This window comes from Suncus etruscus, chromosome 3 (genome assembly GCF_024139225.1).
Source record: "Suncus etruscus isolate mSunEtr1 chromosome 3, mSunEtr1.pri.cur, whole genome shotgun sequence".
In the NCBI taxonomy this organism is placed as follows: domain Eukaryota; kingdom Metazoa; phylum Chordata; class Mammalia; order Eulipotyphla; family Soricidae; genus Suncus; species Suncus etruscus.
In genome coordinates, this window is record NC_064850.1 from 115,460,105 (window position 1) to 115,479,367 (window position 19,263).

A 19,263-nucleotide genomic window follows, 5' to 3' on the forward strand; every position below is an offset into this window, starting at 1 on the left:
TGTGTGCATGCCCTATGCACTAGAAGTTGTTGGAGAACTTGTAAGGCACCAAAGGCCTTTTCTCCTTCCCCTCCATAGTTAAAAGAGTGGTTTTGTTAAAATATCATTCACATGCCATGATGTTAGTTCCTTGGCAGTGTATAATTCTGTTGTTTTGGGTGTTTCACAGAATACTAGAATTATGGAAATAATCTAACATCAGAATACTTCACTTCACTAAGAAAACCCATACATAACCGCAGACTCTGCATTACCTCCCCCTTCTAGTGGCTCGATACAACCTTGCAATGAAATATTATATAGCAATAAAAAAGAGACATACCAACAGATGATGAAACACAAGCAAACCCTCAAAAAAAAGTCTATCTTAAAAGACCACATATGGGGCCTGGAGAGATAGCACAGTGGCGTTTGCCTTGCAAGCAGCCGATCCAGGACCAAAGGTGGTTAGTTTGAATCCCAGTGTCCCATATGGTCCCCTGTGCCTGCCAGGAGCTATTTCTGAGCAGACAGCCAGGAGTAACCCCTGAGCATCACCGTGTGTGGCCCAAAAAACAAAAAAAAAAACCAAAAAAAACAAAAACCACATATGGTGTTAATTCTATTCATATGAATCAAGCCAGAAAAGGAAACTTGTCCCAAACAGGCAAACCCACAGAACTGATAGAATTTCATTTTTTAGATAAAATACATCTAACATCAAATTAACATGTTACCCAATTTTAAGAATACAGAGAGTTCTGGGTTTTTTATATTTGGTTTGGGGGAGGCCACACCCAGTGGCACTACTTAGGGGCTACTCCTGGCTCTGCACTCAGAAATCGCTTCTGGCAGGCTTGGGGAACCATATGCCATGCGAAGATTAAACCCAGGGTGGCTGCATGCAAGCCAAATGCCCTACCCTCAACTTAGGTAGGTACTCATGCCCTACAGTTCCTTCTGATGAAGAACATTGACATTATTGATTAAATCCAGCTCCAGAACTTTATCTTCCCAAACTGAAACCCTGTCCCCATCACACACTGTTTTGCCATTTTATATCCCACCCAGAGCCTCCAGGCCCCTGGTGCTGTGCCTTCTACTTGCTGCATTCTGAATTGGACTGTGCAAGAAATGACATAGAAATGGGACCAGGATCTCCGTCCTTTGGATTCTGGCCCACAGCCTTTGTTATAATGTCTGCAAGTTTCCACCATGTGTAGCATGTGTCAGAATCTCCTTAGTAAAGGTGGTTAATATTCCATCGCATATTTACTCACTCTTGTATTCACTCAGCTGCTGGTGGACACAGTGGTGGCTTCTTCCACCTTCTTGGTTTTTGTGGGGACAGTGCTGCTCCAAGCAGGAGTGTACCTGGCTACAAGCAGCTCTCAGATTCTGCTTTAAATTTTTTTTGGGGGGGGGCGGGTTTTAGGTTTTGGGTCACACCCAGCAGCGCTCAGGCCCTGAGCTCAGAAATTGCTGTGTGCAAAACAAATGCCTTACCACTGTGGTATCTCTTCGACCCCTCTGCTTCCAATTATTTGGGAACTAGGTCCAGAAGTGGAATTACTGTGTCCTCTAATAATTGATCTTATATTTTAAAAGGGCCCACATACTATTTCCATTTGCTTGTGGGTGCAGTTACGTGAGGGCTCACAGTAAACACATTGACCCCATCTGTGATCTTTATTGGGGCAGGACAAACCCATCAGATGAAGGTTCAATTCCTGGTCCCCCCTTTAACATTGATGCTAGAAACAAATAATTTAATCTCACCTTTCCCCTGTACCACTGCAAACTGCTTCATAAACTTTCAAGTGGGTGAAATGTTTCCCTTTTTTAAATTCCGTGGCTCAGCTAAGTATTGTTCTTAGTTTATTGCCTGTGAAGGAAACATTTCTATATTTTACTCTCTTATTTTAACAGCCCTGGAAGTCAAACTTTTCTCTGTATATGAGTAAGCTCTGAACACGCAGAAGAAAATCGCACTTATAAAGGACTGCTTTCCCCACAAGAGGCCCAAACGTCTGTTTGACACTGACTCTTCCACGGAGGATTCAATTTGCATCCCCTAATGGTTTGGTTAGAGTCTTGCCTCCAGGCATCCGAGAAGACCGGATGTTGTCAGGCTTTATTTCTGGGCTCATATGGGAACAGGCAGATTGAGCAGGTGTTGATCTAGGAAGGAGGCTGCCATTACCCAAGTCCCTCACAACTCTCCTGGGCTTTCCTTCCCACCCCAGATCCCTCTCTCCCTAAAGAAAAAGAAAATCAGAGTCTTCCAAGTTCTCAGTTTATCTCCAACATTTTCTTGGCAGAAGTGTTGTTGATAAAAAAAACATCAGATGATCTGCTAAATTTCCAAGGAAGGTCATAGATAGACCTCCACTTTTGTAAAGGGATGGACTCATTTCAGGCCAACCCCAGAGAGGGGCTGCCTTTCAACATAAGAAAGAACGTTTTTCATAAAATATATATATATATATATATATATATATATATATATATATATATATATATATATATCATTTGGAGCCCGGAGAGATAGCACAGCGGCGTTTGCCTTGCAAGCAGCCAATCCAGGATCAAGGGTGGTTGGTTCGAATCCCGGTGTCCCATATGGTCCCCCATGCCTGCCAGGAGCTATTTCTGAGCACGCAGCTAGGAGTAACCCCTGAGCAACGCCAGGTGTGACCCAAAAACCAAAAAAAAAAAAATTATTTATTTTATGAGGCATAGTCTAAGACAATTCAAAATGACTTGTCTCATAACCCCAATCCAAAAACACACAAACAAAACAAACCAACAAAAACACAAGCTGTGTGAACAGGTTTTTTTTGTTTTTTTAATTGCCTCTATTTCCTACTTATTAAGAAGCCACCCCTTTCCTTACTAAACAGCAATCAATCTCTTCCTCTTTTCCAGTTATGACATGATGTTGGTCTGAGAGATAGCACAGTGGGTAATGGGCCTGCCTTGGCTGTTCAATCCTGGGCATTCTATATGGTCATTTGAGCTGGGAATGATCCCTGAGCATAGACAGGAGTAAGCTCTGATCACTGTCAGATAGAGACAAAACAAACAACTCTCTCAATAATAAAAGTGCAGTTCTGGGCCCGGAGAGATAGCACAGTGGCGTTTGCCTTGCAATCAGCCGATCCATGAACCAAAGGTGGTTGGTTCGAATCCCAGTGTCTCATATGGTCCCCCGTGCCTGCCAGGAGCTATTTCTGAGCAGACAGCCAGGAGTAGCCCCTGAGCACTGCCGGGTGTGGCCCAAAAACCAAAAACCAAAAAAAAAAAAAAAGTGCAGTTCTGATTTGATAAATGAGTCTCCAAGGGGCTTTCCTATGGGACCTGAGAGAAACAGGTTGTTTCAAAACTCTGGGAGGAGAAAACTAATTTTCCAACAGAAATTCCATATAGCACTTTTTCTGCCCAGTGTTGAGGCCACACTGTTAATCTGACTGAGTGTTCAAGTTCAAAGTAGCCTGGGGTCCTTCATATCAGCCACCTAACCACCACCAGAAAGACTGGACCAGGAGCTCCAGAGTTCTGTGTGCTATTCTCCCAATATCCTCACCTTTGTCTGTCTGTCCCAGATGCCACCAGCCTGTTCTTCATCTTTCAAGTGGCCTATCAAAACCCAGATCCCATTTCTTGACTCAAAACTCATTACCATACGGTTCAAAGTGTATACTTCAGGCCCAACAGTTCTCTCCAACTATGATCCCTTTTCTCTGGAAGTCACACCTTACAGGAACAATGTCTCTCGTGTCTTTCATTTCCTCTTGCTATTACTCAAACCTTCCTTTGGAGGTTGCCTTGAGACCATTATGCTCCTAAGTCTCCCAAGTACAGCTCTCAGTCTCCTACTGGTGACCCCCACATGAGCATCTGTTGTGTCCTTCAGTGTCTGGAGTAGACAAGCCCATCAATTCCATTGTGTAATGAGTCTTCTACCAATTTCACCATATCCATCCAGCCTACAGCCCAGGCAGCTTGCCAGTTACTATATCATTCTTTGGAATTCAAGCTCCTAGTTTACCACCAATCTCACTAGTACCTCAGGGTTAAGATGCAGATGTTAAGTTTACACAATGTGAATTCTCAGGACTTAGTCTACTACTTCCCAAGAATCTTGCCCTTCACAAGGAAATAGAGACACATATCCTGTTCAGGGATTGGGATGATTAACATAATTAAAATGACAGTACTCTCCAAAGCATTGTATAGATTTAATGCAATTTCTCTAAGAATACCCATGACATTCTTCAAAGAAGTGATTCAAACACTCTTGAACTTCATTTGGAAAAATAAACACACACAAACAGCTAAAGCAACCCTTAGGAAAAAGAAAATGAGAGGCATCACTTTACCCAACTTTAAATTGTACTACAAAGCAATAGTCATTAAAACAGCATGGTATTGAAATAGAGAGATCTTAAGATCAATGGAATATACTAGAGTATTCAGAGAATGATCACTAGACATACAATCAATTAATCTTTGATAAAGGGACAAGAAACTCAAAATGGAGCAAGGAAAGCCTCTTCAACAAGTGGTGTTGGGATAATTGGTCAGCCACATGCAAAAAAGCAAACTTGGACCTCCATCTAACAGCAGCACAAAGGTCAAATCCAAATGGATTAAAGACCTTGATATCAGACCCAGAACCATAAGGTATGCAGAAGAACACATAGGTAAAACAATCATAACATTGAAACTAAAGGCATCTTCAAGGAGGAAACACCACTGTCCAAACAAGTGGAAGCAGAGATAAACAAATGGACTACATTAAACTGAAAAGTTTCTGCATTTCCAAGGAAATAGTGACTAGGATACAAAAGCCATCCACATAATGGGAGAAACTATTAATCTAATACTTATAGGATAAGAGGCTAATATCTAAGATATAAAATATTGACAGAACTTAACAAGAAAAACAATCTAAACCCAACAAAAAATGGGGAGAAGAAATAAACAGACACTTCCTCAAAGAAGAAATACAAATGGCCAAAAGGCACATAAAAAATGCTCCAAAGCACTAATCATCAGGGAGATTCAAATCAAAACAACAAGGAGGTACCAACTCATGCCACAGAGGCTGGCACACATCACAATAAACAAGAACTGTTGGTGGGGAGAAAGGAACTCTTATTCACTGCTGGTGGGAATGTCATCTAGTCCATCCTTTATGGAAAACAATATGAAGATTCTTCAAAAAACTGGAAATTGAGCTCCCATATGATCCAGCAATATTACTCCTAGGGATATACTCTAGGAACATAAAAACACAATACAAAAATACCCTCTGCATGCCTATATTCATTGCATGCTATTTACAATAGCCAGAATCTAAAAATACCCAGATGCCTGACAACAGATGAGTGGCTATAGAAACTGTGGTACAATGTGTACATTGGTACACAATGGAATACTATGCAGCCACCAGGAAAGATAAAGTCATGAAATGTTCCTATACCGGGATGGACATGGAGACTATTATACTGAATGAAATGAGTCAGAGGGAGAGACATAAACACAAAATAGCCTCATTGTGGGATTTAAGAAAAACAAAAGACAGTATAGTATAATACCCAAAATAAAAGAGATGAGGGCTGGAAGAGCCAGCCCATGATATGTGGAAGTGCCAGCCCATGATATGAAACTTACCACAAAGAGTGTTGAGTGCAGTTAGAGAAGTAACCACACCAACAACTATCCTGACCATGGTAGTGAGTGAGAGAAATAGAATGCCTATGTCCAATACAGGTAGGTGGTTGAGAAGGAGGGAGATGGGTGGCATTGATGGCTGGAGAAGGGGAATGTACTTTTTATGACTGAAACCCAACTACAAACATATTTATAATAGTGGTGCTTACGTAAAAATATCATATTAAATAAAAGAATCTTGTCTTTCACACTATTGAGTCACCGTCTTCCAAGATCACGAAGACCCCAATCTTCTTTTTACCATATCTCATTTCCAAACATTTGCCTCTTCAATTCCCTGAGAACATGCAACTCCATTGCCTCAATCTCCTTTGAGCTCAGCAAGTTGTTTCCATCTGAATCTGAGTTCAAGATAATTGAACCTGCAGGCACAACCTGCAGGGTTGGGTTGGTTCTTTCTTAATGAGTGGGGAGAGGGAAAGGCTCACTTAGTCAAATTTTACCTTCTCTCTTCTGATTTCCCTGTCACTCTGACCTCAGGGAGCACTAAGCACTGCTCTAGGGTGCCACCACACTTGCCTAGACCAAGCATTCCCAAGTCCTCCATTATCACCATTTCTCACCACTCTTCCCTCCCTCTCCCAGCTCCCAATTGGTGACCTTGACTCTGAATTTAGAAACATACTCCATTCGCTCCTATAACACAAGAAATAAAACCGTATGGGTTGGTGTCCACCTACACTGCTTTCGTTCCTGTTTGGGAAGGGACAGAAATCCTGTGAGCTTTTACTATTTACTGCATTGGAACAAACACTATGTCTATGTTTGTTTCTTTTCACCCTTCTTCCACTGTTTTTTTTTTCTGCAGTGTTGGCTTTATTTCTTCTTAAAGGTCCTTGAAAATGATACATCCTCAAGAAAGTTAGAAAATAATCATCTCTTCTAAAGCTAGTATTATTCACTTCTGACTTTCTGTGGCCAAATAGAAGATGTGAGCAAAGATAATCATATAGTATGTTTAATGTGCAAATATATACCAGGCAATCAACTTCAAGTGATGCTTAATTTGTTTTCTAATATGACTGATTTCGTTATAAGAGAAATTGTTTGAAGTTTTGCCCTGGAAAATTATTTAGCCAAAGTAAAGTAGTCTTTCAACCATTTCAATTAAGTCAGTATGTCAAAATGTCCTTGGCATATTTTTCTTCAAAAATTCTCCTTATTACAAGCAACCACTTAACAATCCTTAAATGTTCAGCTCAATCAATTAAATTAATTCCATAGACTAAAATGTGCAATAGAGATGATATCTGAAATCATTTTTATTCATGGTTAGAGACTGTAAAGATTCTTTTGACAAGCTCTTAAAAATCTTGTGGGTGATGTTGAAAGCTTCAATGTACAAGTGCCAATTCAAGTTGGGGGAGGGAGTTTTTCCTGATTTGATAAGAGCTGGTTCTACACAGAGAACACGAAGAGCAAAGCCCCAAGCTATACAAAGGCTGCTAGAGTTTCCACACTCATTACTGAAATTTTCCAATGCTGAACAACTAAGGAATATGAATATGCAAAGCTCTGAGACGCTTATCAGCAGCTGCCTCTTTCAACCACTCCAGTCTCTGAAAGGAAGTCACTGAGCCTCTGGCTCTTTAAGTTTTGTATCTGAATCCCAGAGCAAGTTGGAGGAGAGAGAAGACAGAGGGTAGGATTTTGTTTGTTTGTTTTCAGAGCAAAAACTAAACTTAAATTTTAGGATTTTCAGATCCATGTCAAGATTTAGCTGGTAAAACCCCATGCATTGAATTGTCAAGATTAATGTTAAGAGGAGAGATACCAGAAATTCCAAGGTTGCAAATCCCAAATTGACTGAAGTAGCTTGGAAGCTAGCATTTTTCTTAAAGCACCATCGTATGTCTGGTATACATTTCTGTGAGGAAGAAGATGAAGAGCACAAAGACTAAGATGTCTCAGTGTCAAAGACACTGTACCAGACTTAAGGTGCTACCTTGCATGCACCAACCACAAATATTGCATATGGTCCCCCCAAATACCACCAAGAGTGGCCCCTAATTACAGAGCCAGGAATAGCACCTGAGCACCAGATATGACCCACCATTCTCCCTTCCCCCCAAACGAGCTTTAGTCTTTTTGGAGAATAAATGCCTGTTTTTAAATTCTAAAAATATAAATTTTATACAAGTATGATTAATTCCCAAAGGAGGATCTACAATCAACCAGCATGCTTACATTTTACCCAGTGGCAGACACTTCATGCCATCAGGAACCTCCATTCCTGCTTCCTCTTCCCTTCTCCATGTGGGAACAACAACCAAACTATCCTGGGTCAATAGCACCACCTACTGGTAGTAATGCATCTAATAAAATGGTTGTAGTGCCTGTTCAGTTTTTAATTTATTTTTAATTCTCATGGAAGTCACGTCTAGAGAAGTGTAAGACCAGAGCTACTCAGGAACATAATCTGAGAGCAGTGCTCTGGAGCAGTACTAAGAATTGAATCTGGGGCTATGCATATGCAGGGATGTTTGGAAACACATTTTGGATCCAAACCCCAATTTATTTATTTATTTATTTATTTATTTATTTATTTATTTACTTACTTACTTATTTTGGTTTTTATGGTCACACTTGGCTGTGCTCAGGGGTTACTTCTGGTTCTGCACTCAGAAATCGCTCCTGGCAGGCTCGGAGGACCATATGGATGCCGGGATTCGAACCACCATCCATCCTGGATTGACTGCTTGCAAGGCAAACTATGCTTTCTATCTCTCCAGCCAACCCCTAATTTCTTTGGAAATTTTTCTTCAATTGCAAGAGACCTAGGCCAATGCTATCTTGGTCACCAAAAGAAGCCCTCGTCACCTTTCACTGTGATCTGTCATGGTACAGCCCATTCCCCAGTTCTCTTTTTATGGCTCAATCCAGACCATCTATCTTCTCAACACAAATTGTACAGTGGGGAGGGTGCTTATCTTGCATGAGGTCTACATGGGTCAATCCCCAGCATCCTATATGGCCTACCAAACACTTCCAGGAGTGATCCCTTAGCACAGTGCCAGGAGTAAGCCCTGAGCATTGCTGAGTGTGACTCCAAAACAGGGGGAAAATAAACAATAACTATTTTCTGAATCCTAGTATTGATTACCACTAAAAGTGTCTATATAGGCCCCTCTACTTCCTGCTCCACCCTTCCAACTGAGATTCATTTCCCACTGAGATCACTGGCTCTACTTAAACAGGAAGCAGACCTCTCCCTCTGACAGGATACCTGCAGCCTCGACCCTAGACTTCTGCCTTATTAATGAACCCACAACACAGCTCCTAAAGCATGTGGCCATATATGTGGTGGTATGATAGAATGACTTAGCAAATTACCTGCTGTTCATAATTCTACTTCCTGCCACTGACATTTCTGATTTCTGCCATTCAGTAAAGACAAGCAAAAACGGAAAATAGAAACCCCCAGCTTAATCCCTCAGCATCTTTTAGGGGGTCTAACTACAAAGTCACCCCAACACAGGAAGAACATATCAAACCAATGGGGGAAATACATAGAAGCCCAACAAGTTCAATGAGCAGCAAAACAGAACCAAGAAAGGCACAAGTAACACCAACCTTCTCTGTAAAACCTCAAAAAGTGACTTTAGTGATACATTGGTGAGGATGGTTAATGATCTCAAGGAACTGATGGTGCAGGTAGTGAGCAAAGCACAAGAGAATATGAGAAATGAAAAATGAGAAAACTACAAGAACAAAAGAGTATGATGGGTGGTGTAAAAAATCATTAGAAGCTCTGAACAACAAAATGATAGCAACTAAGCAACTGAGGAAAGTATCAAAAAGTTCTGAGCCAAAAACCAAATATATATATTGGGGCCGGAGAGATAGCATGGAGGTAAAGCATTTGCCTTGCATGCAGAAGGATGGTAATTCGAATCCCGGCTTCCCATATGGTACCCTGAGCCTGCCAGGAGTGATTTCTGAGCAGAGAGCCAGGAGTAACTCAGGAGCGCTGCCAGGTGTGACCCAAAAACCAAAAAAAAAAAAAAAAAAAAAAAAAAAGAGAGAGAAGAAATGAAGGAAACCTCTAGAAAACAACAAATGATAGGAAAATTTCTGAACAGAAATAAGCAGCTCAGCAGAGAACTGTAGGTCAAGCTCAAGAGGAACAATCCAAGAATTATCAGAGTCCATGAGGACCAGGATTTCGATGAGGAACCAATAGTCAAAGAAATTAGGGTTAAGGATATCTCAAAGATGAAGCCACAGAGATTGTATACTGGGCAGGGTACTTATCTTGTGTGCAGCAGTTGGGGTTGTTTCCCAGTATCTCCTATGGTCCCCTAAGCACTGCCAGGTGCTGAGTTAGACAGTAGTTACACCTGAATATCACTGGATCTGACCCCAAAGAAATTTTAAATTTCAAAAAACAAAGGCAGAAATTTTCCAGAGTTGAAGAACACAAGCACTGAGATCTGAGAAGTCCAAAAGGCATAATTAAACTCAACTAGGAAGACTCCAAGATACAGTACTCTCAGAAAAATAAAACCCATAAAGATAGAATATTAAAAACAGCAATATCGGGGCTGGAGAGATTGCATGAAGGTAAGGAGGTTGCCTTGTATGCAAAAGGACAATGGTTTGAATCCTGGCATCCCATATGGTCCCCTGAGCCTGCCAGGAGCAATTTCTGAGCGTAGAGCCAGAAGTAACCCCTGAGCACTGCCGAGTGTGACCCCAAAACCAAAAAAAGCAGCAAGTTCAAAAAAGGAACTTACAGTATTTTTTGCTCTATAAGACACACCTCACCATAAGACATACATAGTTTTTAGATGCTCTCCTCCCCTGCACCCAGGCTTCAACTCCAGGTGGCATTTGCTCCATAAGATGCACTGTTTTGGGGGTAGGGTGGGTCTGGAGTGTGTCTTATGATACAAAAAATATGGCACATCCAAAGGAAAGCCCATCTGATTCACAGCAAATCTAGCCAATGAGACTCTATAAGCCAAAAGAAATGGAAGGGAAAAGTATGAAATGAGCACCTCACCAAAATACTCTATCCAGCTGGAGTATCATTCAGGTTTAAAAAAATGATACCAAGCTTCAAGGACAGGCAATAGTTTATGAAATTCATTTCCTTGAAACCAAGAAACCATAAAGGAGCTTCTTTCAAGGACAGATAGGCCAAAACTCCTGGCACATGGCACTGAGTGTGGTGCCACTCATGGCATTTATGGTTGTCCTCAACCATATGGTTCCTTATTACATTAGGTAAGGTATGTCTACTCCTAGCACGTTAAGGGATTTTATACATTTTCAATAATAAATTAATGTCTCATTTATATTGAATGTTCTGTGTCTTATCAGTTTTTTAACATCCATAGAGATTTTATTGCAATCTTTTACTTATTAATGCAGACATTTAGGCAGTATCTATAATATAATATTTTCTAATATAAAACCAATATTCCCTTTCTTAGAATAAAATTCTGTACTTTTATAGGCCTATTTCAGATTTTTTTCTTTAAAATCTTTAAATTCTTTTCACTATTATTAAATTTTCATTTATAGACTTCACTATTCCATGTAGATTCCAAAATATATTATCAAAGAATATTTTAAGGTTTTATCAATGACAGGGAAGACATAATTATTACCACAATATGAGAGCCAAGCAGAAGATAAAATTTTAATGCAATATATTTTAGAGGCCATAGTTTAAAACTTATTTATGGTTTTCTCTACAAGCCCATGTTCATCCTTGAACATATAATCTCATTTTCTTGCTTCTTACTCTCTATTTCCACTCTGGTAAAGCTCATGTTCTCTCTTGGACAGATATTTCTCCTGTTCTTCGCTTACAACTTTCTGTTTCTGTTTTTGTTTGTCTTTGGGTCACACCTGGTGGCACTCAGAGATTTCTTCTAGCTCTGCACTCAGAAATCGTTCCAGGTAGGTATGAATTCCATGTGGGATGGATCAGCTACATACAAGGCAAACACCCTACTACTGTGCCATCTCTCTGGCCCCATCTTCTTATACATCTTTAAAAGCAAGTTTTGTTCAGTAAAAACTACCTTGCTTTGCTAAAAACAAATCCAAGCCTAACAACTTATTTATGTAAATGAGAATGGCATTATATCGTAGTGATTTCAATTTCTTTATTTACATATGTTAAAATCACACAGCAATCAATCATCACAAATTGACTTTTATTGATTTATTTTCTGATAATTCTATTTACCATTTCTTTAAGTTTTGTTGGAGCAAGCAATATGAAGTAAATTTGTTATGTGCCTGCTAAGGGGGTGAGCTGGGAGTAAGAGAAAACAGGACGTTGGTGGAGAGAATGTCACACTGACGACAGGATTGAAATTAGAACATTGTATGTCTGAAACAACTGTATTATGAACAACTTTTTAAACCATGGTGTTTTAACTTAAAATTCTTATTTATTTTTCATTAAATTTTATTAGTAGGCACTAACAAATGTACTTCATATTATTTGTTGCAGCAAATGGAATGATCAAAATTTAGATCAATTTATGATAATTCTCATATCCTGTTATGGTGTTACTAAAATCATTGCCTGAGGATTTACTGAGTTGTGGTTGGTGTTAGTTGAGCCTTCTTTGATGTCTTTTACGTTTAATGAACTCGATGGTCTTCTAAGCATCTTTCTCATCAGATTTGCTGTGACCCTACTGGGCTGACAGTACTTTAGAATCTGGAGGCATTACACAGCTGCCTATGCATCCTTGTGGCCCAGGAAGTATAGTTCTGGAAAAATTTGATAGCTTGGCATTTTGATGAGGTTCAGTTGTGAAGCTGGGCCATTTCTCTGTTGGAGGGTATCAGGTGTAATTGTGGGGTACTGTGCCTTAATGCAGAAAAGGGAATTTGCCTGCCCCGTTGGAAAAGACTCCAGGGTTGTCTGCCTGAAGCAGATTACCTAGGAAGATTCTATGGCCTCTTATACTTTTGGAGACTAGTCATGGAACGGGGCAGTTTCTCTCAGAAAATTAATTTTTAAAAATCACAACCCAACCCTGACCCCACTATTTTATTTTCTCCAACTCACTATCCAGTCTATACAAATAAAGTCTGGAATTGGCTCTTTTTCCTCCAAAGTTTGAGAAGAAAATTTTGAGGAGCAGTCATTCCAGCAGGGGAGAATTATACACACATACACACAGGTGCGCACACACACACACACACACACACACACACACACACACACACCAGGGTCAGTTCACTGAGATCCTCTGCTCATTCCAGCAGGAGGAATGCAGGGCAAGCCTCTTTTTGGACAGTCCTTTTATAAAAATTGCCCTTTAACCTTTATATTTACAGTATTTATTAGTGCTTTTGAGCATTTTACTTATTTCTTCTTTTTTTAAACTTTATTGATTATTTGGCTTTTTTGGGCCACACGCAGTGGCGGTGTTCAGAGGTTACTCCTGGCTCTACTCTCAGGAATTGAACCAGGTCCATGGAAAGCAAATGCCCTACCACTGTGCTATTTCTCCATCCCCTACTTATTTCTTAAATAATTTCTAAAATGGAATCACTATGAGATACACAGTCACAAAGTTGTTTATGATTGAGCTCCTTCCCTTCATTGTTTTGGGGGTGGAGCCATGCCCAGTGATGCTCAGGGATTACTCCTGACTCTGCACTCAAGAATCCTCCTGGCAGTGCTCAGGGGGACCATATGGGATGCTGAGGATTAAACCCATTTCCCTCATGTACAAGACAAATGTCTGTTCTGCTGTCCTTCCCCTCCAGGCCTTCCTTTCTTGTTGATGATGATGACTATGATGATGATTCTGCTGTTATGTATTTATGGAGGGGTGGGTTCACACACCTGACTGGAGTACTCACACCTCGCTAGCTGTGCTACTTTCTGGGCATTACAAGTCAGGCTACAGAGTTCATTGAGTTTCATGCCCCTCTACTTGGGCTCTTGCACACATGTTCCTTGCTGGAGAGTAGCCTGAAAAGTGCAGCAGGTTTGTGGTAACATTTCCATTTCTGCAAACCAGTACTCAATGTTCTAAATATACTTAAATGAATAAAAGTAGGACCAAAAAAACATAGAACAAGAAGGGAAGGAGCTTCATTTTTGTGCAGGAAACCCTGGTAGGATCCCTTGAACCATATATTTCTCTCCACAAGCACCATAAGGAGCAACCCCTGAGCACAGAGCTGGGAATCGTCTGGTCATCTCCATTGTGAAATATTGATAGCCACAAAGATGGGAATAAACATGTCCTACTCACACACAGGACCTCCCTGCAATCACACTTATCACTACTCTCTACATTAAAAGGATTCTAAGCTAGAAGCTATTTCCCTTTCTTGTCTCTGGGCTGCTCTTTGGGCTGCCCTTCCAGAGTCCCCAGGCTGAGGCAGTGCTTCTAGAAGCTTCTAGCAGCTTTGCTGCTGTTCTGTGGAACCTCCCCAGATCTAGATGGAGAAATTGGGGCATCCTCTTTAGCCAACCTTGAGAAACCCACATGGGCTGGGCTGATGTTGACCTTGACAGTTGCTCATTGACCCAGATGTGTCCTATCCTGCTTGCTGAAAAAGAAAAGAAAATACAAAATTGAATTGAGTTGAATGAAGCAAAATCAAATAGAAAATAAAAAGCACCTTAAAAATAAATAGGTTTCTGATGCTAATTCCTGAATAAACTACCCAGTTGTGGCAGGTTTGAGCAAGAGAATGTCCCTTGATATGAGCGTGGTTTCCTGAGCTCTGGGTGAGCCATTCTATTTCTGAGCAGAGTCCAACTACTCTAACAGAAAAGTCAGCTGGGAAGCCGAAGAGATAGCACAGCAATAGGGCATTTATCTTGCACATGGCCAACCCACAACCAATGGTGGTTTGATTCCTGGCATCCCATATGGTCCCCTGAATCTGCTAGGGGCGATTTCTGAGTGCAGAGCCAGGAGTAATCCCTGAGAATTGCCACGTGTGACCCAAAATCAAGAAAGAAAAGGGAGGGAGGGAGGGAGGGAGGGAGGGAGGGAGGGAGGGAGGAGAGAGGAGGGAGGAAGAGAGGGAGGGAAGGAAGGAGAAGGAAGAAGGAAGGAAGGAAGGAAGGAGGAAGGAAGGAAGGAAGGAAGGAAGGAAGGAAGGAAGGAGGAAGGAAGGAAGGAAGGAAGGAAGGAAGGAAGGAAGGAAGGAAGGAAGGAAGGAAGGAAGGAAGGAAGGAAGGAAGGAAGGAAGGGGGAGGGAGGGAGGGAAAGAAGGAAGGAAGGAAGGAAGGAAGGAAGGAAGGAAGGAAGGAAGGAAGGAAAGGAGGGAGGGAGAGAAAGAAAGAAAGAAAGAAAGAAAGAAAGAAAGAAAGAAAGAAAGAAAGAAAGAAAGAAAGAAAGAAAGAAAGAAAGAAAGAAAGAAAGAAAGAAAGAAAGAAAGAAAGAAAGAAAAGAAAGAAAGAAAGAAAGAAAGAAAGAAAGAGAAAGAAAGAGAGAAAGAAGAGAGAGAGAAAGAAAGAAAGAAAGAAAAAAGAAAGAAAGAAAGAAAGAAAGAAAGAAAGAAAGAAAGAAAGAAAGAAAGAAAGAAAGAAAGAAAGAAAGAAAGAAAGAAAGAAAGAAAGAAAGAAAAAGAAAGGAAGGAAGGAAGGAAGGAAGGAAGGAAAAGGAAGGAAGGAAGGAAGGAAGGAAGGAAGGAAGGAGGAGAGAGAGAGAGAGAAAGAAAGAGAAAGAAAGAAAAGTCAGCTGGAAGGCTAGCAGGAAATTGTGTCTTCTTGGAGGTCATGTTTACTGAAACTTTTGAATAAGGCACAAAAGGGTAAAAGGACCAAAGACCCTGGTAAAATTAGGGATCTGTCCCCTGAAGCCACTCAATTGAATGGGAAAATAATTTCATATCCTCATGCCTGGATTTTAAGTGCAGAAAGCAATATTGTGTGGCCAAAAAGTGGGACATAAATTTAATAAAATGAGTTTTATGAGATGGGCACCCCAGAGCTTCCCTAATTAAACTTTATCCTCACGTTAGGGCAATTTTTTCTTTGGGAGACTGGCCATCTCTCCTTTATATTTTTAACTTCCTGTCATTCTTTTTATTGGGAAAGCAATTATTTTGACTAACACCAGTGAAAGAGCTCATAAAGGGAAAGTTGTTGGCTCCACACTCTGCATTGCTGAAGGTATAAATAAAGAAGTAAGTGCAAATGTTTGGGGGAAAATAAATCACTTAAATATTATTCATTATCACAGATTATGCATACCATGATGATATTAAGTAGCTCATTGGGAAGAAGACTCATGAAATATCCTTTTGAAGGTAGAAAAGTGATGTTTGCTTTTGGAGACAATTTCTCAGATTTTAGATGAAAATATTGACTTCTAGAACCAAAGGAAGACATTCTCTAAAGGTGCTGGGATCTTTTCTCTTAGTGTAAGAAGACTTACACTACAGCCTTTGTTCACAAGCGCTAAAAGAATTTTATCAAAGTAGGATTTCACACACCCACTGTTAAAATGGTTTCCTGTAACTATATCTTCAGGGGAAATAAATCTGTGATATGAGCCACTACAAGCTTCTATATAAAACACTACATTTACAACTAAATTCTGCTCAGCTTTAAGAAAAGATGAAATCTTGCCATGGGTGACAATATGGGTAAAATTGGAGGGGACCATGCCAAGTGAAATAAGTTGGAAAGAGAAAAGCGATGAATAACATTTCTGTGTGAGATATTAAGAAACAAAGCCAAATAGCCCTTGGATATGCACCATAGAAAAAGGTTGGGATGAGAGGACACAGAGGTAGGAGGGGATTCAGAACCGGGGGGAAAGAGGAGGGGAGGGACACAGTGCAACAACACACTGCAAACGGGCATTCCTGAAATGTATAAAATGGTGCAACAATCGGTGTGACCACAATAAGAAGTAGACTACACATTGAATTAAAAAATCAGTTTACTACAAAACATTGCATAGCAAGACTCATCTTTTAATATCTTTTCAGTTATCAACCGATTGCATGTTAAGCAAGTCATTGACAAAACACCAGTGTCAAAGAGATTTGTTTGGGTTTAAGGAAAAATTCACATAGAAATAGAAATATCTTGAAGATAAAGTTTTATGAATTACTTGTTCTATTCTATTGGGTTGACTTTTGACAAAATGGAGAAAAGAGACAGAGAGAGATACAAGTGGAGAGAAAGTTCAGTGAGTGGGGCACTTGCCTTGCACACTGCTGGCTCAGATTTAAGCCCCACACTACCTATTATCCCTTGAACTCCTCCAGAAGTGATCGCACAGCACAGAACTAGTGGTGAGCCCCTGACTTCAGTTGGCTACAACCAAAATATTTTTTAAAAAAGAATGATTTGGTGCTCTCTTCAGCAGCACATATACTAAAATTGGAACAATACAGAGAAGATTAGTATGGCCCCTGTGCAAGAATGACATGCAAATATGTGAAGCATTCCATATTTTTTTAAAAATTTAAAAAATTACCACCAACTACAGAAGACTTATTAAAACAACAATGACGAAACAGAACTCCTAGAACCGTAAAGACAGACTCCATCATAAGTTCCATTCCTTAACCTGTGCAAATACCAAGATCTCTAGCTACAGAGGCAGAATTTTATCATCCATGATGGAATGGAAAGTTTCCAGACACCACCAAAGGAACAAGGGGAGAGTAAAAGAACATGTACGGAGCCTGTAGTTATTCCCATGACAGTATACTTCAAGGGTGAAGAAACCCTGTATCTCTTAGGCCAAGGGAATTCCCTTTCTAATTTCCCCAATATTTACTGTGCCTATGCAAGAAAAAAAAAGAGAAACACAAATTAACTTTTTGTTTGGTTTTGCTATTGTTGTTGTTTGTTGCTTGTTTTTTTTTTCTGTGGGTTTTCTTTCCTTTTTTGTACTTTGTTTTGTTTTGTTTTGTTTTATTGTGTGGTTGGTGTCTTTATTTCTGTGGTGCTTTTTGAGTTTTTTGTTTGATTTTCTTTTATAGTTTTTAGTATTGTTGTTATGTTTCTTCCTTTTTTCCTTTCTTCTCTTAAATTGATATTTATAGCCTCAAAAAGGACTCCTCTCATTTTTTGCTTGTTTGATTTTTTGCCCCATTTTATTTATTTTTTCTTTCCTTCAAACAGAACCACATAATTTGAAACCATCTTGTTGCACCTCACAAATTAAGGGGGAAATAATGGAGGCTACCAAGACCAGACAGTCATATGAACATTAAGTAGAAATAAAAAAAAATAATCAGACTTAAACACTGAATCCAAAGCCAACGACAACAGAATCGACACCCAATCTACAACATGTTAGACACAGAGGGGACCACTTATACTAGCAACCCAGGGGGTATAGGAGGGGGACATGGGATGCATGCTGGGAACAGGGGTGGAGGGAGGATAACATTGGTGGTGGCAATGCCCCTGATTCAATGTCACTATGTACCTAAAAAAATTTACTGTGAAAGATTTGTAATCCACTTTGGTCAAAATAAAAGTTAAACAAATTTTTAAAAAAGTAAAAACAATGAGTTGGTTAGAGAGAGCACTCAGTACTCTGAGCACATGCATTGCATGCTGAAGACCCAGGTTCAATACCAAATATGGCATGGAAGCCTGAGCACCTCCAAACACAGGGCCCGGAGGAGCTACTGAGCATCCCCAGGTGTAGTCCAAATCAAAGTTAATAATAATAATAATGATAATAAACTCTACTCTCTTTGAAACGTTATTCACTATTTGTAGGAAGTGTGATTCTGAAAATGCCACAAGGTATGGTTTTGTTGTTTGGTTTTTTGTTTTGTTTTGTTTTGAAACCATACTTGTCTATTCAGGGATCACTCCTAGCAATGCTCTGGGGGCCATATGTGGTGCTGGGGATAAGACTCAGTTTGATTACATCAAACCAGGTCAAATTTGGGCAAGTGCCTAACCAGTTCTATTTTGTTGTTTTTAAAATAAAAGTACCTAAATTTTGTCCTGGTATAGCAGAACATTTTTTTTTTTGGTTTTTGGGTCACACCCAGCAGTGCTCAGGGTTACTCCTGGCTCTGTGCTCAGAAATCTCCCCTGGCAGGCACAGGGGACCATAAGGGATGCCGAGATTCAAACCACCATCCTTCTGGATGTAAGGCAAACGCCCTACCTCCATGCTATCTCTCCGGACCCAGCAGAACATTTTTTAATGTAATGATTTCTCAAGATAACAGTACTTTCTTCTTGCCGATAGTTTATAAATACCCAGTGGTGTTTGGCAATAGCCTCAACATATTTTCGACACATATTTCATAAAAAATAAAGAAGTTGATTATATAAAATAATTTGATGATAAAAAGTAATGTATAAAAGGGGTGTATGCCTAGATCACCCTTGACCCCAGAACTTGGGGAGGAGAAGGACAGAGAAGAAAAGAAATTAAGGCAGGAATGAAGAAGACAAGAAAGGAATATTAGTAATGGGGGAAGAAGGGTCTGGGCTTTAGATATATTGGGGATGTGGGAGAATGGTATACTTATCAACTTCACACGCAGATTAAACAACACTGAAGACATGAGGCAAGCATCGAACTTTGTAATGTTCCTGCCAAAGTGAAA

At 40.1% G+C, this 19,263-nt stretch overlaps 1 non-coding gene across 1 annotated transcript; it reads left to right on the forward strand.

Moving 5' to 3' along the window:
* The first annotated feature begins 17,026 nt into the window (after nt 1–17,026).
* On the forward strand, nt 17,027–17,133 carry LOC126005739 (U6 spliceosomal RNA). The gene has a single exon (XR_007494776.1). It is a non-coding gene; the product is annotated as a U6 spliceosomal RNA (small nuclear RNA).
* The last annotated feature ends 2,130 nt before the right edge of the window (nt 17,134–19,263 follow it).